Source organism: Uranotaenia lowii, chromosome 2 (assembly GCF_029784155.1).
Source record: "Uranotaenia lowii strain MFRU-FL chromosome 2, ASM2978415v1, whole genome shotgun sequence".
NCBI classification, from domain to species: Eukaryota; Metazoa; Arthropoda; class Insecta; order Diptera; family Culicidae; genus Uranotaenia; species Uranotaenia lowii.
The window spans coordinates 311,119,554-311,140,441 of NC_073692.1; the positions used below are offsets into that span (position 1 = coordinate 311,119,554).

General features: G+C 32.3%; 1 long non-coding RNA gene across 1 annotated transcript; it reads left to right on the forward strand.

The window, feature by feature from the left end:
- Window positions 1–20,255: 20,255 nt before the first annotated feature.
- Window positions 20,256–20,873, forward strand: LOC129746325 (uncharacterized). Its single transcript, XR_008737288.1, has 3 exons — window positions 20,256–20,487; window positions 20,553–20,624; window positions 20,700–20,873. It is a non-coding gene; the product is annotated as an uncharacterized LOC129746325 (long non-coding RNA).
- Window positions 20,874–20,888: the final 15 nt, after the last annotated feature.

Here is a 20,888-nt window from a genome sequence, read left to right on the forward strand (position 1 = left end):
AAATCAATGTTAGAGAGTTCTAATTACTAGTAAAAGTTACCAGCACTAGTAACTATGAAATAGTAAAATTTACAATTTTTCGGGAAAAACGCCAAATGAAAGGGCTTTTTGCGAGGATTATTAAAATCAATGTTAGAGAGTTCTAGTTACTAGTAAAAGTTACCAGCACTAGTAACTATGAAATAGTAAAATTTACAATTTTTCGGGAAAAACGCCAAATGAAAGGGCTTGTTGCGAGGATTAATAAAATCAATGTTTGAGAGTTCTAATTACTAGTAAAAGTTACCAGCAGTAGTAACTATGAAATAGTAAAATTTACAATTTTTCGGGAAAAACGCCAAATGAAAGGGCTTTTTGCGAGGATTATTAAAATCAATGTTAGAGAGTTCTAGTTACTAGTAAAAGTTACCAGCACTAGTAACTATGAAATAGTAAAATTTACAATTTTTCGGGAAAAACGCCAAATGAAAGGGCTTGTTGCGAGGATTAATAAAATCAATGTTAGAGAGTTCTAATTACTAGTAAAAGTTACCAGCACTAGTAACTATGAAATAGTAAAATTTACAATTTTTCGGGAAAAACGCCAAATGAAAGGGCTTTTTGCGAGGATTATTAAAATCAATGTTAGAGAGTTCTAGTTACTAGTAAAAGTTACCAGCACTAGTAACTATGAAATAGTAAAATTTACAATTTTTCGGGAAAAACGCCAAATGAAAGGGCTTGTTGCGAGGATTAATAAAATCAATGTTAGAGAGTTCTAATTACTAGTAAAAGTTACCAGCACTAGTAACTATGAAATAGTAAAATTTACAATTTTTCGGGAAAAACGCCAAATGAAAGGGCTTGTTGCGAGGATTATTAAAATCAATGTTAGAGAGTTTTAGTAACTAGTTAAAGTTACCAGCACTAGTAACTATGAAATAGTAAAATTACGAAATTTTCGGGAAAAACGCCAAATGAAAGTGCTTTCTGCGAGGATTATTAAAATCAATGTTAGAGAGTTCTAGTTACTAGTAAAAGTTACCAGCACTAGTAACTATGAAATAGTAAAATTTACAATTTTTCGGGAAAAACGCCAAATGAAAGGGCTTGTTGCGAGGATTAATAAAATCGATGTTAGAGAGTTCTAGTTACCAGTAAAAGTTACCAGCACTAGTAACTATGAAATAGTAAAATTTACAATTTTTCGGGAAAACGCAAAATGAAAGGGCTTTTTGTAAGGATTATTAAAGTGAATGTTAGAGAGTTCTTGTCATTGGTAAAAGTTACCAGTACTAGTAACTATGAAACAGTAAAACTTTGAAATTATCGGGAAAAATGTCAAATGGAAGATCTGATCGCCTTGATTATTAAAATAAATGTTTTTATTTCTTGGTAAAAAAGGAAAAAAAATCTCTAGTGGAGCAAATCGACCAGAACGCCAGCAGAGTAATCACACGTCTTAACTTGATTGTGGACAGCACTAAAGTGTCCATTTCCCGGCTTTTTTTTCGTCCCTGCCAATCGGGAAATCTGGTGGCTTGTTTCCCGGGAAATACGGACCCCGTTCGTTTTTGACAACATGTCCGAAAATTTTATGTTGCCAAAATCAAACGGTTTCTTTCTGAAAATTTTTTTCTCTTATTTTTAGAAAAAAAAACTATTTTTATTATCATTTACGTTATTTTTAGTCAATTTCTGACTATTTTTAAAATTGTTATAGTTTTTTCTCTCATGTTTTTGAAACAATTTGCACTATTTTTGGTTTTTTAATAGGCTTTGTTTTTTTTTGTTTTTTTTTTGCTGTTTTTGTCATTCTTTATCATTTTTTATTGATTTTTGTCATTGTTTTTCTTTTGTTTGTATTTTTTTTTTATTTTTGAATTTTTCATCTTTTTGTAATATTTGAGTACAGACCCCGTTCGTTTTTGGCAACATTCGATTTTGGCAACATTCGATTTTGGCAACATCCGATTTTGGCACATGTGCCAAAATCGAACGGTTTTTAGAAACAACATTACAATTTAGTTTTCGTTATAACAGGACCAATTTAAATCAGACAAATACCACTAATACGTTTTTGTGTTCTGAAATGGTGATAAAATGCAACAATAAAAACAAAAGTTTTTGAAAAAATGTATTAAGTACTAAAAAATGGCAAAAAGTTGAAAAATTCAAAAATTTAAAAAACAAATTCAAACAAAAGACTGAAAATGACTAAAAACAACTAAAAAATGATGAAGAACGAAAAAAACAGCAAATATGACAAATAAAAACAAACATTATAAACAAAACAAGATAAGTGCAAAATGCATCAAAAACATGATGAGAAAAAATCAAAAATTACTTAAAATGGTCGAAAATTGACTAAAAATAACGTTTTTGATAATAATATTTATTATTTTGTAAAAATGACTGATAAAAAAGTGGAGAAAAAAACCGTTCGATTTTGGCAACATTCGATTTTGGCGACACAAAATGTACTAGCGTGTTGCCAAAATCGAACGGGGTCTGTACTTTATAAATAAAAAAAAAGGTTTTTGTTGTTGTATTCTATCACCATTTAGGAACCTTAAAAAATATTGTTGGTGTTTGTCTAAATTATATTGGTCCTGCTTAAGAGAAAACTAAAAGGTAATGTCGCTTCTTAAACCGTTCGATTTTGGCACATGTGCATAAATCGAATGTTGCCAAAATCGAAAGTTGCCAAAAAACAAACGGGGTCTGTATACAAAAACATGTAAAATATATGCACTTCAATTGAATACAGCTTATCGAACCTTTCCTGCATCCAGCCCATAATAAGTTCAAAGTGTACTCTTCAAAATGTTTTTTAACTTAATTTTTTCTCAAATCATTCAAACAGTTTTAAACAATGATCAATTAAAATCAGTCAAACCAACTAAAATATAACCTGAACAGGTTGAAAGACGAACTCATTCTTGCATCTATTGGTTAAATAAAAACCACAAGCATTTTCATGTGGCGTTTTTCTCGAAAATTTCGAAATTTTTATTTCATAGCTACTAGTGCTGGAAAATTTTACTAGTTACTAGAACTCTCTAACATTCACTTTAATAAGCCTCGCGACAAGCCCTTTCATCTGGAGTTTTTCCCGAAAATTTCGAAATTTTACTATTTCATAGTTACTAGTGCTGGTAACTTTTACTAGTTACTAGAACTCTCTAACATTCACTTTAATAATCCTCGCAAAAAGCCCTTTCATTTGGCGTTTTTCCCGAAAATTTCGAAATTTTACTATTTCATAGTTACTAGTGCTGGTAACTTTTACTAGTTACTAGAACTCTCCAACATTCACTTTAATAATCCTCGCAAAAAGCCCTTTCATTTGGCGTTTTTCCCGAAAAATTGTAAATTTTACTATTTCATAGTTACTAGTGCTGGTAACTTTAACTAGTTACTAGAACTCTTTAACATTGATTTTTATAATCCTCGCAACAAGCCCTTTCATTTGACGTTTTTCCCGAAAAATTGTAAATTTTACTATTTCATAGTTACTAGTGCTGGTAACTTTTACTAGTTACTAAAACTCTCTAACATTGATTTTAATAATCCTCGCGACAAGCCCTTTCATTTGGCGTTTTTCCCGAAAATTTCGAAATTTTACTATTTCATAGTTACTAGTGCTGGTAACTTTTACTAGTTACTAGAACTCTCCAACAGTCACTTTAATAATCCTCGCAAAAAGCCCTTTCATTTGACGTTTTTCCCGAAAAATTGTAAATTTTACTATTTACATAGTTACTAGTGCTGGTAACTTTTACTAGTTGATAGAACTCTCGTATATTGATTTTTATAATCCTCGCAACAAGCCCTTTCATATGGCGTTTTTCCCGAAAAACTGTAAATTTTACTATTTCATAGTTACTAGTGCTGGTAACTTTTAATAGTAACTAGAACTCTCTAACATTGATTTTAATAATCCTCGCAAAAAGCCCTTTCATTTGGCGTTTTTCCCGAAAATTTCGAAATTTTACTATTTCATAGTTACTAGTGCTGGTAACTTTTACTAGTTACTAAAACTCTCTAACATTGATTTTAATAATCCTCGCAAAAAGCACTTTCATTTGGCGTTTTTCCCGAAAATTTCGAAATTTTACTATTTCATAGTTACTAGTGCTGGTAACTTTTACTAGTTACTAGAACTCTCCAACATTCACTTTAATAATCCTCGCAAAAAGCCCTTTCATTTGACGTTTTTCCCGAAAAATTGTAAATTTTACTATTTCATAGTTACTAGTGCTGGTAACTTTTACTAGTTACTAGAACTCTCTAACATTGATTTTAATAATCCTCGCAAAAAGCCCTTTCAAATGGCGTTTTTCCCGAAAAATTGTAAATTTTACTATTTCATAGTTACTAGTGCTGGTAACTTTTACTAGTAACTAGAACTCTCTAACATTGATTTTTATAATCCTCGCAAAAAGCCCTTTCATTTGACGTTTTTCCCGAAAAATTGTAAATTTTACTATTTCATAGTTACTAGTGCTGGTAACTTTAACTAGTTACTAAAACTCTCTAACATTGATTTTAATAATCCTCGCGACAAGCCCTTTCATTTGGCGTTTTTCCCGAAAATTTCGAAATTTTACTATTTCATAGTTACTAGTGCTGGTAACTTTTACTAGTTACTAGAACTCTCCAACAGTCACTTTAATAATCCTCGCAACAAGCCCTTTCATTTGACGTTTTTCCCGAAAAATTGTAAATTTTACTATTTCATAGTTACTAGTGCTGGTAACTTTTACTAGTTGATAGAACTCTCTAACATTGATTTTAATAATCCTCGCAAAAAGCCCTTTCATATGGCGTTTTTCCCGAAAAATTGTAAATTTTACTATTTCATAGTTACTAGTGCTGGTAACTTTTAATAGTAACTAGAACTCTCTAACATTGATTTTAATAATCCTCGCAAAAAGCCCTTTCATTTGGCGTTTTTCCCGAAAATTTCGAAATTTTACTATTTCATAGTTACTAGTGCTGGTAACTTTTACTAGTTACTAGAACTCTCCAACATTCACTTTAATAATCCTCGCAAAAAGCCCTTTCATTTGGCGTTTTTCCCGAAAAATTGTAAATTTTACTATTTCATAGTTACTAGTGCTGGTAACTTTAACTAGTTACTAGAACTCTTTAACATTGATTTTTATAATCCTCGCAACAAGCCCTTTCATTTGACGTTTTTCCCGAAAAATTGTAAATTTTACTATTTCATAGTTACTAGTGCTGGTAACTTTTACTAGTTACTAGAACTCTCGTACATTGATTTTTATAATCCTCGCAACAAGCCCTTTCATTTGGCGTTTTTCCCGAAAAATTGTAAATTTTACTATTTCATAGTTACTAGTGCTGGTAACTTTAACTAGTTACTAAAACTCTCTAACATTGATTTTAACAATCCTCCCAAAAAGCCCTTTCATTTCGCGTTTACCTGAAAAATTGTAAATTTTACTATTTCATAGTTACTAGGGCTGGTAACTTTTACTAGTTACTAAAACTCTCTAACATTTATTTTAATAATCCTCCTAAAAAGCCCTTTCATTTGGCGTTTTTCCCCAAAATTTTGAAATTTTACTATTTTATAGTTATTAGTGCTGGTAACTTTTACTATTAATTAGAACGCTCTAACATTGATTTTAATAATCCTCGCAAAAAGCCCTTTCATTTGGCGTTTTTCCCGAAAAATTGTAAATTTTACTATTTCATAGTTACTAGTGCTGGTAACTTTTAATAGTAACTAGAACTCTCTAACATTGATTTTAATAATCCTCGCAAAAAGCCCTTTCATTTGGCGTTTTTCCCGAAAATTTCGAAATTTTACTATTTCATAGTTACTAGTGCTGGTAACTTTTACTAGTTACTAGAACTCTCCAACATTCACTTTAATAATCCTCGCAAAAAGCCCTTTCATTTGGCGTTTTTCCCGAAAAATTGTAAATTTTACTATTTCATAGTTACTAGTGCTGGTAACTTTAACTAGTTACTAGAACACTTTAACATTGATTTTTATAATCCTCGCAACAAGCCCTTTCATTTGACGTTTTTCCCGAAAAATTGTAAATTTTACTATTTCATAGTTACTAGTGCTGGTAACTTTAACTAGTTACTAAAACTCTCTAACATTGATTTTAATAATCCTCCTAAAATGCCCTTTCATTTCGCGTTTACCCGAAAAATTGTAAATTTTACTATTTCATAGTTACTATAGCTGGTAACTTTTACCAGTAACAAGAAATCTCTTACATTCATGTTAATAATCCCAACAAGCACTTTCACAGTTTCTGGTGCACAAAGAAAAGCCGTTGGCTCACACAGCACCACAATAGCAAAGTAAATACACATCACTAAGCTCAAGTGTTACAATTTTGCTGAGCCAGCAAGCTCAAGAAATTTCGGCTCCTTGAGCTAACAAACTCAAAGCAAAATGCAAAACCTTGTCTCCTAGAGCCAGAAGAGGTTTGAGCTTAATTTGAGCATTTATTGTTGGGCTAGAATTGGCTCCAGCTTTCTTCGCTCTCGAGCTTCAAGAGCATTGATGCTCAGCCGCTTGAGCAAGAGCATTTCAATCCCTGGTCAAAATATTATTTAAGAACAGTGAATTTACTTAATGTCCTACGTTTCGGCCACGATCTTGGACATCATTAGCGAAATTGGAGTGTGAACTGTTTGTGTCTATTGCGTTTCAAATGGCTGATTTTTTTTGGATTTTCCGAACCTGAATTTTTAATTTTCACTAGGTTTTTCAAACAAACTTTAAAATTCTACGATTTTTTATATACTTTTTTTTATTTTTTTAGTATTTCTAACTTTACAACCATAATAAATGCAATAGACACTAACAATACATACTTCAATTTGCCTGATGATGGTCAAGATCATGGCCGAAACGTTGGACATTAAGTGAATGTACTTTTTTTAAATAATATTTAGACTGAGAATTCGAAACGTTCACAATGAGGTTTTATTTTAGTTTTGTGATATTTATTTTTTTTATTTTTATTTTATTGTATTTTTGATTTTTGATTTCTTTTTTTTATTTTGTATTATTTTATGTTTTTTTATTTTGTATTATTTTATTGTTTTTTTTTTTATTTTTGTTTTATTTTTTTTTTTTAACATTTAAGTTTTTTTTCCTTAATTTTCAAATATGGACTTGTTCCTTCTACACCTTTTTAAGAGTCAACACTTCATGTTTTTTTTCTGAATTAATTGTATCTAATTTACCCCTTTTTCTCTTTTGTACATCATCTTAAAATAATTCTACATTTTCTCTTTGTTTTGTTTGTAATTTTAGGTTTTTATCATTTGCATTCATTGTTTCTTGTTGTTTAATTTCATCTTTGTTATCTCCTTTTACTTATTTTCTACTCTCTCAGATTTTTCCCAAATTTTTGTGCCTCTTTGAACTATTTTCAGTTTCTACTGCTTTTTTTGTTTTTTTTAATTCCATTCAGGATTTTATTTTTTTCTTAATTTTCTTCGTCAACATCAATTAAAAATGTTATTCAACCTATTCTTATTACTTACTCTATTGTTTTTCTCTATACTTTATTATGCTTGAACTACTCATGTTTATTCCTTCGAATCTTGAACAAGTTATAAGGAAAAAATTGTTCGCTGCTACTGGCTGCGCCTTGCTAGCTGGGTGGTAGATATACATACATACATACTACTCATGTTTATTCCTTCTTTTGCATTTGTTCGTATTTGTTGTAATTATTTTTTTGTATCTTTTTATTTCTACTTTTCCTTTTGTCTTCTACCTTCCCCGTCATTTTTTTATGCTTTTACCTCTCTTTACACAAGTTATTCAAATTGTTACTTTTTTATCTTCAAGAGTTTTCTACATTTCCCCATTTCCTATTTTCTACGTCCAAAAAAAGTTTTCCCGTTTTTTTCCTTGCTCATTTTTTCTGTTCTCCATTTTCCTCCTGCATTTCTCAATGTTTAATTGCAATCCAATCTAACTTTGCTTTCTATTGACAAATTATCTTTCATGTAACTGTGAATTTTATCTTATTCACTTCTCTGCTTCGGTTATTTTCTTTTTTATTTAGTTTTACAGATATCTTTTTATTTTTTGTTTTGCTTTATGACAATTCAAAATTTTATGCTTCTTATCTCATTTACACTCATCATGCTGATTTTTTTGTTTTATAATATATGTGCAATAATTTTTAATGTTTAAATCTTTCAGTACAAACCTTATATTCGTATTTCGCATTTTTCTAAAGAAACATTCTGTTTTTTTTTGCAAAAATTTTCGATTCTTTGCTTCTTTTTTTAAACCATTAATTCTCTTTCCCTGTATGTTTCTAACATTTGTTTCTGTTCCCCTCTTTGAGGCCCTTTGCTGCGAAATGTTTAGAAAATTCAAATTTTATCTTTATCGTTTTATTGTTTTAGTCCAGATAATATTTCCCTTTTTTGTTCGTTTTTTCTGGATATGTGTGAATTTTTGTTTGTTTTTTTTTTGTACTTCGGACTCATTCCTGGGTTCAACTTTTTTCTACTTTTTTTCAGTTTTTGTGCAAGAATAAAAATGTTCCTGACAGTTTGTTTTCAATTATTCGCCAACAAAAACACCTGCAAATAATGTCCCATTTCCGGTTTCAATTTAGCTTCGAACAATGGGACCAATTGTTATTGATTTACTAATGGCTGCAAATACGTATTGGAAACACACCATCATTCTTCGCCGCATTCTGTTTCCTTTGTTTCATCCACAAACCGTATCGTTAAGACTCTCTTCATTCATTTGAGAAGCTGTAATATTATTTCCCAATGCATCGAATAGGTTCCTTACGAAATCGATGTAGATATTTACATAACTATTTAGTACATGTCTATCTAACCATTATTGCTTGGAAGCACGAGGTACTGCGCTCTGTTTGGGTAAAAAGGAATGTGATTTCCTTGATTTATGGATTCCAAAAATGTAAGCAGCAGAAGGTGTACTTGTGTATAGATGTATTGCTTCTATGTCTTTGTTGTCTCTGCTCGACAATATTGATGCGAAGGACGTTTTATCTCGGCACCTTGAATATCCATTAGCATTTTGCGGTGCTATTTTTATTGCAAACAAGAGAGCACTTTTGGTGCCAATGTTATTGAATAATTTGTTCAATTTGTTAGGAATAGGACAGGAAAGTTGGAAGGTTCGGAATACGAAAGTTAGGAAACTGCTTTTGAGATGTTTGCAATGTTAGAGCTTTCTAACAAAATGGTTGAAAAGACTTACAGTGGATTACATTACTCTAATTTAGAGTAGGGATAATGCAATTTGTTATCGTAACGTTTACAGTTTAATACTTTTTTTGAAATGAAATGTAAATTGAAATTTTTGTAGTTATGCTGGATTGGAAATATACTCGAAATCAATAACATTCTGCAGAAATTTAACGGTGTTGTCATCAACCCAATAGACATGTTGCAGGAAAATCCATCAACAATCACCCCCCGTTTTCATTCGTAACGAAAGTCAATACTATTTCTTCCTGTGGGATTCAAGTGACACTTACTTCCAAGCGCTGAAACTTTTTTCCCCTTAAATTCGAAGGCAACAGAACGGAATCGAAATCCAAGTCGAAGGATTGAAATTCACAAAATCCTCCCGACGATGGTTGATGATGTGACTTTCAACGCCCGATGACGTTGATGAAGGATAACAGCCAACAGCAGCAGCGCAGCAGCAACAAGGCAAGGATGGCATTTTCGATCGCCGGAATTGAATTTGCGAACGAATTGAGATTTCCCGGGACGGTTTGGAGCACCCCAGCTTGGTGCCCCGGCATAAGTGGAGGATTTTGTGTGCTTTTTTCGCAGGTCGGTTGCCACTTCCATGACACGAACCGAACATGCAATATTTATTATTTGTATTTGTTCTGTCAACAGGTAGATTTTTTTTCTCTATTGACTAAGACCGTGCGATTGCATTAGGGTGATGGATGCAATACGTTCCAGAAAAAAAACATCAAATCCATTTGACAATGGAGTAAAGTTCTCTGCAATGGAATTAGTTCAGTGGAAAGTTCATCATTTGTTTGAAGCAGAATGTCCATTCCCCGACAATTTTAACTTTCTCGGGAATCAAAAAATATGATGATCTAGAGAGACAGAGAGAGATTTCAACCCTCTTCGAAAAACTGGTTGAGTTTTCAATTATTTAATTTTGAATGCTACCCAGTGGAAGGGATGCCAGGTGGTTTTGTCAATAACATCCTGATCTAATTTAACTACAAATTCATCACAATTTAGATATTTTTTTGAAAATCAAGACAATTTAGTACATTTCAAATACCATTTTTCAAAAATCAGGATAATTCAGGTCAATTTGAGAAATCAGGACGGTCTCTGGAAAATCAGGACAAATCCTGAAAAATCGGGACACCTGGCATCCCTGCCCAGTGGAGCCAGGTCAAATGATTCCTCAATATTCGAACTGATTTTTTTAAATCTCATCATTGGTTAAAGCAAGTTCAATAATGTTTTTAAAAGTCCTCTTCATATCTCACACAGTAAACGAAAATTACCGAGTTCGGTAATTTTTTTACCGAAATCCTAAGATGTGTAAACTGTTCGGTAATTTTTTCGGTAAAAAATAAACGAACATCGGTAAATCGGTTCTTCATTTACCGATGTTCGTTTATTTTTTACCGAAAAAATTACCGAACAGTTTAACGATTTACACATGTTAGGATTTCGGTAAAAAAATTACCGAACTCGGTAATTTTCGTTTATTGTGCAGTTTAAGTAACAAATTTAATAAAATGTATACATTTTCAGTAGTGACTTCATTCCTCAAGTCCGTATTCAATTTGTTTAGGTTTTAATCTTTACTTGTTTGAAATCAACCTGCAGTAATTAATTTGAAATATACATATACTGCCGCTGCCGGCAAGTCTGTCCCACATGCAAATAAAACGAACCGAGATAAACGGCTTTAAAGATTTTTATAAACATTCGTGGATTTCTCAGTTGAAACTTTACTTTTTCTATTTCTTTCTTCACAAATATTTATATAATTGTTGAAGAATTTTGTTCAATGTTTTTTTGCTTTGGAAGTTGTTGATGCAGAAGAGAAAATAATGATGGGACAGCCTTGCGAGTATATTTCGCATGCGTATTAAATGTACCCACAAAGCTGTCCCATATTCGGCTTCTCTTTTGTCAGTTGATCATTTGATTCTCTCTATCTGCGCTGTATTATTCACTTTACTGGTTGTTTACTGATGAATATAAGTTTAGAATGATGTTTTTGACATATTTAGATAAAAAATAACGTAAGTTTATCGTCAGAATTGAATATATTCAAGGTCTAAAATAAAATGAATAACAACGTTCCATGAATAAAACAACCTGTACCTTTATCTTTTGGAAAGTTTTTCGGTCGATTATCTTTTGAGAAAGACATTAAATTAATGCTGAATCAGAAACAGCAAAGCATATTGGATGCAATTATTTAACCCTCATCCGCATTAGATTTCATTACCCTAATCAGCACTAGGAATGTCATTTTGACACTCCAAGCTAAAATCGTCATAACTCTTTTTATATCTAACCGATAACAATGAAACTTATATAACTAGAAACCTTGTAACGTCAGTAAAATGTGTTTAGAACATTATATATAGCTAAAGCTTATAGTTTTCTCGTTATTCAACATGAAAGAAAAAAAATCCGAAAAAACATGCCTCAGGAAAACTGCTGTAGTTCATATATTACACGTCCAAAAAATATTTGCTTCATGCATATGAAAGCTGAAGTTAATGTCTACATCATGAAGTCACGAAATATTTTTTAAAAATTTTTTTAATGAAATGGTAACAAAAAGTTCAAAAAAGTGGTCTGAAAAACCTACTTTTCATTAGATTGCTAGTAAAAACTGTTTGAGCGGTGGTAAAGCTTTTGAAAAAATATCATTACAAATTTTATTCTAATTCTGACATTTTGTTGTCTTTAGATTTTTTATGCAACAAAAATTGAATTTACTAGAATTTTTCAAAGTTGACTACTTTGCGCGATTTTTTTACAAATTTAAATTTCATTTGTTTTTGTGGTCCACCGTCAGGTTGTACCCGGATTTTCAGTGCTTTTACTTTGATTGGACCAATAAAAAGTATATTCATTGGAAAGCTAATTTAATCTTCATCCTAGTGAGGTACAACAATTCACGCTGTGAGATTTCACAAAAATATGAAAATTATAAACGTTAAATCATTTCTGAATTTCTAGAACTACAAGCAGCGCGTCCAGCAAAACGTGTTTGTTTGCTCTCCGAGTAGGTACGGTGGGTGGTGATTCGGGCAGAGAGCGAAGCCGACAGACGAAATAATGATGCGTGTCGTGACTAGCAAACGAGAACTACTGTCAATACTATTGACTCAATAGCAAATTTCCAACCGAGAAACGTACGACACGCATCATTATTTCGTCTGTCGGCTTCGCTCTCTGCCCGAATCACCATCCACCGTACCTACTCGGAGAGCAAACAAACACGTTTTGCTGGATGCGCTGCTTGTGGTTCTAGAAATTCAGGAATTATTTTAAGTTTATAATTTTCATATTTTTGTGAAATCTCACAGCGTGATTTGTTACACCTCACTAGAATGAAGATTAAATTAGCTTTCCAATGAATATACTTTTAATTGGTCTAAACAAAGTAAAAGCACTGAAAATCCGGGTACAACCTGACGGTGAACCACAAACACAGATGAAATTTCAACTTGTGAAAAAATCGCGAAAAGTAGTCAACTTTGCGAAATTCCAGTAAATTCAATTTTTGTTGCATAAAAAATCTAAAGACAACAAAATGTCAGAATTAGAATAAATTTTGTAATGATATTTTTTTCAAAGCTCTACCACCGCTCAAATAGTTTTTACTAGCAATCTAATGAAAAGTAGGTTTTTCAGACCACTTTTTTGAACTTTTTGTGACCATTTCATTAAAAAAAATTTAAAAAAATATTTCTTGGTTTCATGATGTAGGCATTAACTTCAGCTTTCATATGCATAAAGCAAATATTTTTTGGACGTGTAATATATGAACTACAGCATTTTTCCAGAGGCATGTTTTTCGGATTTTTTTTTCTTTCATGCTGAATAACGAAAAAACTATAAGCTTTAGCTATATATAATGTTCTAAACATATTTTACTGACATTACAAGGTATCTATTGATATAAATTTTGTATGAAGTTCAAAATAATTCAAACGAATTAAATAGAATTTACTTTTGGAGTGTCAAAATGACACTCTAAGTCGGAAAAGGGAGTTTTTTTGTCCAGGCTTCCAGGGTTCGTCCATAAATAAAGTAAAGATGCAATATTATAGAACTTTTGAATTCATTTAGGGTCCCCGAAGAAATTTTTCTTTTTTGAAGCTTCTGAAAAAAGTTACAAGCCTTCAAACTTGCAATAGTGTCAAAATGACACTCTAATGCGGATGAGGGTTAATGAGAAAAATCAATACAATATGACTTAGGCGTGTGCTACCAGGTATGCGTATTTTGGTTAATATATATGATGAAAGTTCAAGCAGAAAGTAACAGCATGACAAAAACCTAAAAAAATATGACTTTTTAGCTGACTATTTTCCATGTTTCACAACGAACAATTCAATAAATCTCATGCAAAATTAAAAAAAGGGTTTGGTGGAATTTACCCACTAGGCTAAACTTAGCTTGTAAAAATTATGGAAACTGTTATTTTTGACTTTACTGTACTGTTTTATCTAGTCTAATTTTTGTTATTTCAATGAATGCTCATTTTGTCGCACACATTGTATGAATATTTGTAAAATTAACGTAAATTAGAGGAGCAATTTTAAAGGATTCTGTAATATGCGACAGCTTTGCGGGTATATTTCATATGGGACAGACTGGACGTGCTATTTTTTTCATATATGTTGAGAACAAAGTTATGAAAGTTTTTAGTCTGAATTGAAGAACTAACTGTATTTGAACGATTTTTGAGATAAACTGAAAAATGACGAGAATGCATACAGTCTTGCGGCAGTATACTTCTTGTAATTTGTAATGATTGAACCGTAAAATGAAACATTTTCAACTTCTCTTCCGCAGCGCTATCTACACTAACGGCCACATACACAAAAGGAAAAATTTTGATATATCACACTCACTTTGCATTATGCTATTCGTTTTTTTACATCTAGCGATGAACACGGTCGTTTTTGATTACCCACTTTTGATAAAAAAAAAATAACAAGATGTATTTCGAAAACCACTAAAAACCGTTTTTGAATTGGAACGCATCAACCAAATGGGGTTAAAATTCAACCATAAAGCTGATAAAAAATACATCGACTTCGACAGAAATGAAAATTGAATGAAAACTTGCTCCACTTCCTTATTGCGTTGTGGTTGAAAAATAACCATTTATGACATCTTTGGCTTCATTTGTGAAGATCACATTCGACTGCATGATTTCGTTAACCCCGAAAGCTCCGTCAAGGGTAAGTTCAAGTTTCCCGAGTAGAAAAATCTTGTGACGACCCAATTATTTGTAAAACGATCTAGGACTTGTTGAGAAAACGACAAATGACATCGTAAAAACATTTCACTGATTGTATATTGCAAAACTACAGTATCTGAATGTGTGAATCAGTTGAATGGACGAGATTCTTACAAAATTTAGATATCAAACTAGCCCTTTTACCGCCCACTGGAAGAGGCAGTTGTGGAAACAATATTTTGGGCTTCGAGATGATGCATTTTCTAGCAAATTTAGTATAATTTCTAACAAAGTGCGTTGGTTGACATAATGATGATTCTTGACAAACAATCTCAATCATCCGAGTCTGTTTAGTAAAAATAGCTTAGCTTTTCCTGTACGTTAAGTTATTTTTTCATTATTTTTTTTATAATTGAATTTCGAACCATTTTTTGAATATCACACGTGTAATTGATTTTATCCATGGGTAAAATAAAACAAACGTGAATTCGTCACATCAAAATCAAAACATTAAATGAATTCACTCACACAGGCATACGATATTTTACATTCCATGCAACGACAAGAAAATAAAATTGACCTTCGTTTGCATCAAGATAGTACTGTTCTTTTACCATTCAAAATTCGTTTTGGTGGTGTGGAAAAGCATTGAAATCGATATATAAATTTAGTTGCAGCGAAATTATTTCTTATTTACTTGGCAGCGGTTGAGGAACATTATAAAATGACCCTTATTCAAAATTATAGTTTTTTGAATAATGCATGTAAACTAATTACTTTCGAAATATGGTTTTAACAAAACTTTGAATCTCGGAAGCAAAAAGAAATGGATTTGAAACATTCATTTTTAAATATTCCAAATTCAGTGCAGTTTTTCAACATTTTTTTTTTGAATAAAAGACTTTTAAGTAAACATTTCTCACGTGCACTAGCTCTCGTGTACGGATTAAGATGGGGAAAAAAGTCTTAAAACATGGTCGCTTTTAAGGTTAATTTTCCAGTCCATAACCGGTCGACAAACAAAGTCGTTTCTGAGGTTATTTTTCCAAAAACTCATAAGTTTTAGTGAAACTTCATCCTGGCTGGAAAATTCGGGCTATTTTATCTTAAATCCTGGCAAAATTCTGGCACTTGATTTAAAAATTGTTAACCAAAATCCGGAAATATCCGAGCAAATTTAGTCAAAACCCAGGAATTACTCAACACAAATCAATAAAAATCTTTAAAAAAATATTTTTTCATAATTATTCATCAGCAGTTTTTAAATCGTGTTTTAGGCTTTCAAAAAACTATTCTCCTCAAAAAGTTTTGTTTTGGACTGATATTAAAAAAAATATTAACAACAAAATCTGTTTTTGTTTTGTTTTGGCAAATAAAGTGAATAAATCCGGGCGAAATCCGGGCTTTATTCAATGTAACACGGGCAACAGGGCCGTACAGGATTTTTGTCAAACCCGGATAAAACCGGACAAACTGGCAAGCTTATAATAAACCAGCTAGTAATCTTTTGGTTTCAAACAGGATCAATTTTAACCTCCTATGCGCTTGTAACGATGTTACATTTATTTCTCCTATTTTATTAACACTACACGCAGAAAAATTTATTTTAATATCAATAAAACTTGGGCCGAAAATAATAAAAATTTTGGTTGGGAAAAAGCAGAAATATATTTTTGTCTATATTAATAAAAAACGCTACTTGGAATTAAACTTATCGTTTATGTTTAAGTAATATAGGCCCTTTTTGAAAATGAACCATATTTATAATTTCACTAGCTGACCCGGTGTGCATTGCTACACCTTGCAAAAATAAATGTAATTTCTAAAAAGTTATTCAAATTAAGATTTTTGTAAGCATTTTTTTTTTTTAAATCAAACCTCATCATGGTTTAGAACCAACAACTTTGAGATAAGAGCTGCAGCTGGAGTTCAGAATTGCAATTCAAAGATGGTATATATTATTTACTGAAGCTTGATCTCTAAACTTGTTTTTCAAGTTCTGAAATTTGTAATCTGTTTTCAAAGCTTCATAATGACTCAAATAATGTCAATATTTATGGATTTTCCACCTTTTTCCCCAAAATGGGAAGTTATGAACTTCTATAACAACATTTGTCACATCTATTTTGGAGTTATGCTTAATATCCGTACGCAAAAAAACCCTCTTTTAAAATATGGTCCCTTCTTTTAAAAGCTCTTTATCTTAAACTTACATGGGAGCTCCCCCATCTTTTCCAATTTTGTCCCCCACTGCTTGAAAAAGGTAGGCTGATTTACCCGGCTCGAGTTTACATAAATTTCTAATTGAAAGAAAACTATTCGCATATTAGAATTTATTGTACATTGTACTTTATGAAAATAGATTTTTGAAAACCGATCAATAGCGTGAATCGGGCCAGTTTTTTGAGTATATTCCTAAAATTCTGTATTATGAGCACTTTCTTCCGAAGCAGTTTGAATATCTATCCTTTTTGCGTCAAAATTATGTTAAAAAAATGTTTTGCCATATGCCAAACTCGTGGACATGAGACATTATAGCTTGAAGTTTTCCCAAAAAACACTTATCATGGTATGGAAATTATCGATTTTATACAGTGCAGTTTTTTTCTTTTAAGTAAATTTATTAAAGCAAAAAATACCAGTTGCATCACAAAATAAATTCTCCATGTTTTTTTATTTTCTCTTTGAAAGTCAAATATTCAAAAAAGTTGGCAAAAACAAATTTCTAAGTTAACATTTGTCCCGTATATTGGGGCACGCGTTAATGGAAAGCTTATTTTCAGATGCGTCAGAGTAATGGCTTTGAAATGGATTTAATACGTATCTATATCTGTTTGTTTTTTTTTTATCAAGTTTCATTGATATATGTATCTGCAGTGTTCCAGCAATATAAATTTATGTTTGTTATTCCACTTTTAACGAATGCTGTTCAATGCAAATGACCTTCATTTACAAAGACATTTAAGAATTTTAAATATCCACTTCAGTTTCAACTTTCAGAATACCCCTTCTGGTCTTTTCAACATATTGAATCGTTTTAAAGATGAATTTCTTAAAAGTTCGACGTTTGCCCTTGCCCCATCGTGTAAGTTGACAGGAGGAGATATTGTTTTGAACACTTTCAAAGTATACTAAAAATTTCTCATAAAATATTTGCTTCCAGTTGAATATGAGTTTTAAAGTCTCACTTTTCAAAAAAGAAGCGGACCTAAAGTCTCTTTTATGCAGCCATGTAACACAAAAACACTTTTCATGTTAAGTACGTACTTGAATTGGTATGTAAGCAAAAAGTACGATGTTTTTTTTTCAGAATTATTTAAAATAAAAAGCCTCCATTTTCATTTCTAAATTTGTTTCTGTTGTGTATTTGGGCTGAAGTAACAATTTTTAGAAGAAAACATAATTTTATATTTTTTTTTGGAACAGAGAAAAGTTGAACGTTTGGACATGCTCTAGTGTTACTTGAATGAAAATTCTTTCGAAAAATGAATTCCTTCACTTTTGGTCAATAAAAATCAGTTTATTTCACTGATACCCTTCACTTATGAACACGTCAGTCCTATCTTCTCTAATTTAAAGAAAAGGCTCTTGATCAGTTCATGTGTCGGATCAGATTTTTTTATCTTCTTTTTCAGTTAAGTACATTTTTACATGATCAACAAAATGTTTCCGATATACCTATGTGGACAGCTTATTCATATTTCTGTTATCAATATGATTCAAAAATAACCTTGAGTTTAAAAATTATATGTAAGTTCTTTTAATTCAGTGTTTTTTTTTTCAATTGTTCGCAAAGTGTCATACCATTATTTCATTAGCATCAGATCTAAATTTATATTTTTTATTTCCACGTGCTGTGTACAATTAGGCAAGAAAAGCACATCTAGGTTGAATATCGCCCCCACGTGCATAAGAAGTATAGATACTTGGTTGAGAAACAGGCGCCAAATTGTTCAATTTTTCCAGCGATCAACGAACAGCTTTGGTTACTATCCACTTGCGACGACATTTGCTTGACCATAGAGACGAAATACAAACCCTTCAAAGAAAAGAAAATCTCTAGCCATGACTTTTCAATTTCAGATTTTGGCAAAAAAAATGTATATGTTTTATTCGATCGGCAAAATGTCAATCTGGATAACATCTAGGCGTCATTCATAATCATGTGCTGCACAAATGAGCTAGGAATCAAGTAGAAAAAAAAATCCCATCAAGGCTTCATATTGCCACCACGTGCATTGAAAAAATGCTTGGTTGAAAAATACGCGCCAAAATATTCCCACTGATCAGTATGCTATGCCATGGTTACTATCCTCTCGCGACGTTGACTCACGACGCCTCGACCATGGAGACGAAAAACAAACCGCCCAAAGGAAAAAAAACCTCGAGAAAATGGATGTCATGACTTTAATTTGTTTCGAAAAACTACATGTTTTGTATGGAAGCCCCCTCTCCCTTAAGTCAGAGCGGTTTGTAACTATCATAGAAACCATCCCCGGCATCAAAAACCCTTAGATGCCAAGTTTCACGGTGATCGGTTCAGTAGTTCCTGAGTCTATAGGTAACAGACAGACAGACAAACATTCATTTTTATATATATAGATAATAATAAAATTTTGGGTAAAATGGAAAAAAATAGATTTGAAAGAAAATTTATTTTTGATGTTCAAAATTATAATTTTTTTGTGGTTTTAAAAATTAAAGTTTGATTTGTAACAATGCAATGTATTTTGGAACATTAGTTGATAATATTTTCAGATTCTGCTGTATTAATATACACATGTTTTTTTTATGTTTCTTTATTTATTCACTCCGGGTCACGGGGTATCACTAACAATCATTAATTGACTCCTCCAGCTGGCTTTGGGAACAACACCAAACCATTATTTCAACCGGCGATGCTGCTGGTGGCAAAGGCCAACTCGGGAAAGGCCTCTCCATGGCCGTCCATGACGAGTCGACAGAATTTCGGCCCTGTGGAGTTGGATGTCGAGGTAGTCTATTCTGCCCATCGATCTGTAAAAATTAAATTATTGTCATGTATATTTTACAAAATTTGCTCACGATTTTGAATAATAAAATTAGCTTACCTGTCATGGAACAAATATGCGGGTAAAAACATCCATTCAGGACCGGATCAAGATAACTCTTTCAAAAGGTATCCATCCGTTTTTTCTGCTGCTCTAAAAGCCAGGCTGTGTTCCGGCATGCACTCACCAGGAACACCGACCCGTTCGTGCCTGTATGTCCGCACCATGTTCCCGGTTCCGAGGTTCTCTGCAAACAAAATAAGTTTAAAAGATAAAAAATATAACTTAAGTTTTGAAATCTACCGGTGTCTGGTCCAGCAAGAACGGTAACTGAGGTTTAGCCGCTTTTTTAATATTTCCGACGTTCCACAGTTCTCCGACTTTGTACCGTCGGGCCATCCTGTTGTTGGTTTGTTCAGTCGGGTGCTGGAAAATTTTCAATTTTTTTTCTTTTTTTCACTTATCGTTTTTAAGTTGCACGTTCAATGAAATAAACCGAATTTTGGTTGCAAATTAAACCAAATTTTATTTGTAAGTGATAAAAAATGTGTATGTATAAATAACAAAATTTGGTTATTATTCTCGATCTAATTTTTCGTGAAAGCTATTAAAAAATCTGCATCAAATACCCAAAATATAATAACAAAACGTTTTGTTGAAACTATCCCCCATTCTTTTTCTGCGTGTACCTTACGACAATGCCATAAAACGTTCCCAGTCTCTGAAGACTGCCCGGCCAAGAGATGTCAGTGTAACTTGGCGTTAAGAATGCGATCGAGGTTGGGGTCGTCAGCAGATGACGAAACCAAAGAAGCAGGAAATAAAACAGAATTCACGATACTCCTCGGGTCGTCATCGCTATCATGATGTAAAGCTTCTCTATCTTGGAAGGTCTCGTCCATTTGCCTTGTGACCACTAGACGAGTATCATCTAGGCCCGGCCAGTGAAACACTAAGAAAACGTGCTTCGGTAGTGTTGATACAGTTGTGAGTTAGGACTGTTAAGTAAGATCCAGTATAGTTTTACTTAATATAAAGTTTTATTCAAATAGGCTATAACGTCGATGTGCCACTGTACCTAAATAATAAAAACGAGATAGTGGCCAAAGAAAACATACTATCAGGTAAATGATTAACCTCAAAATGTTTTGCCTATAATTATAAGTTTGTAAATGAAATCTTTCGTAAACTTCTCGAAGATTGCCCTTCGAGAAGGGCGTTCCCGCCGGGACCGAAAAACGGCCGCAAAATAATACCCCTGGGCCAACATATCGTGGTCGTGCAACATCGTGACAAGTTCACGATAAGTCGAGTGTTACGTGTAACCAACATCATTTGACCGTGCGATACATCCGGGATGTTGGTGAGCGTCTAATTCACCATAGTAC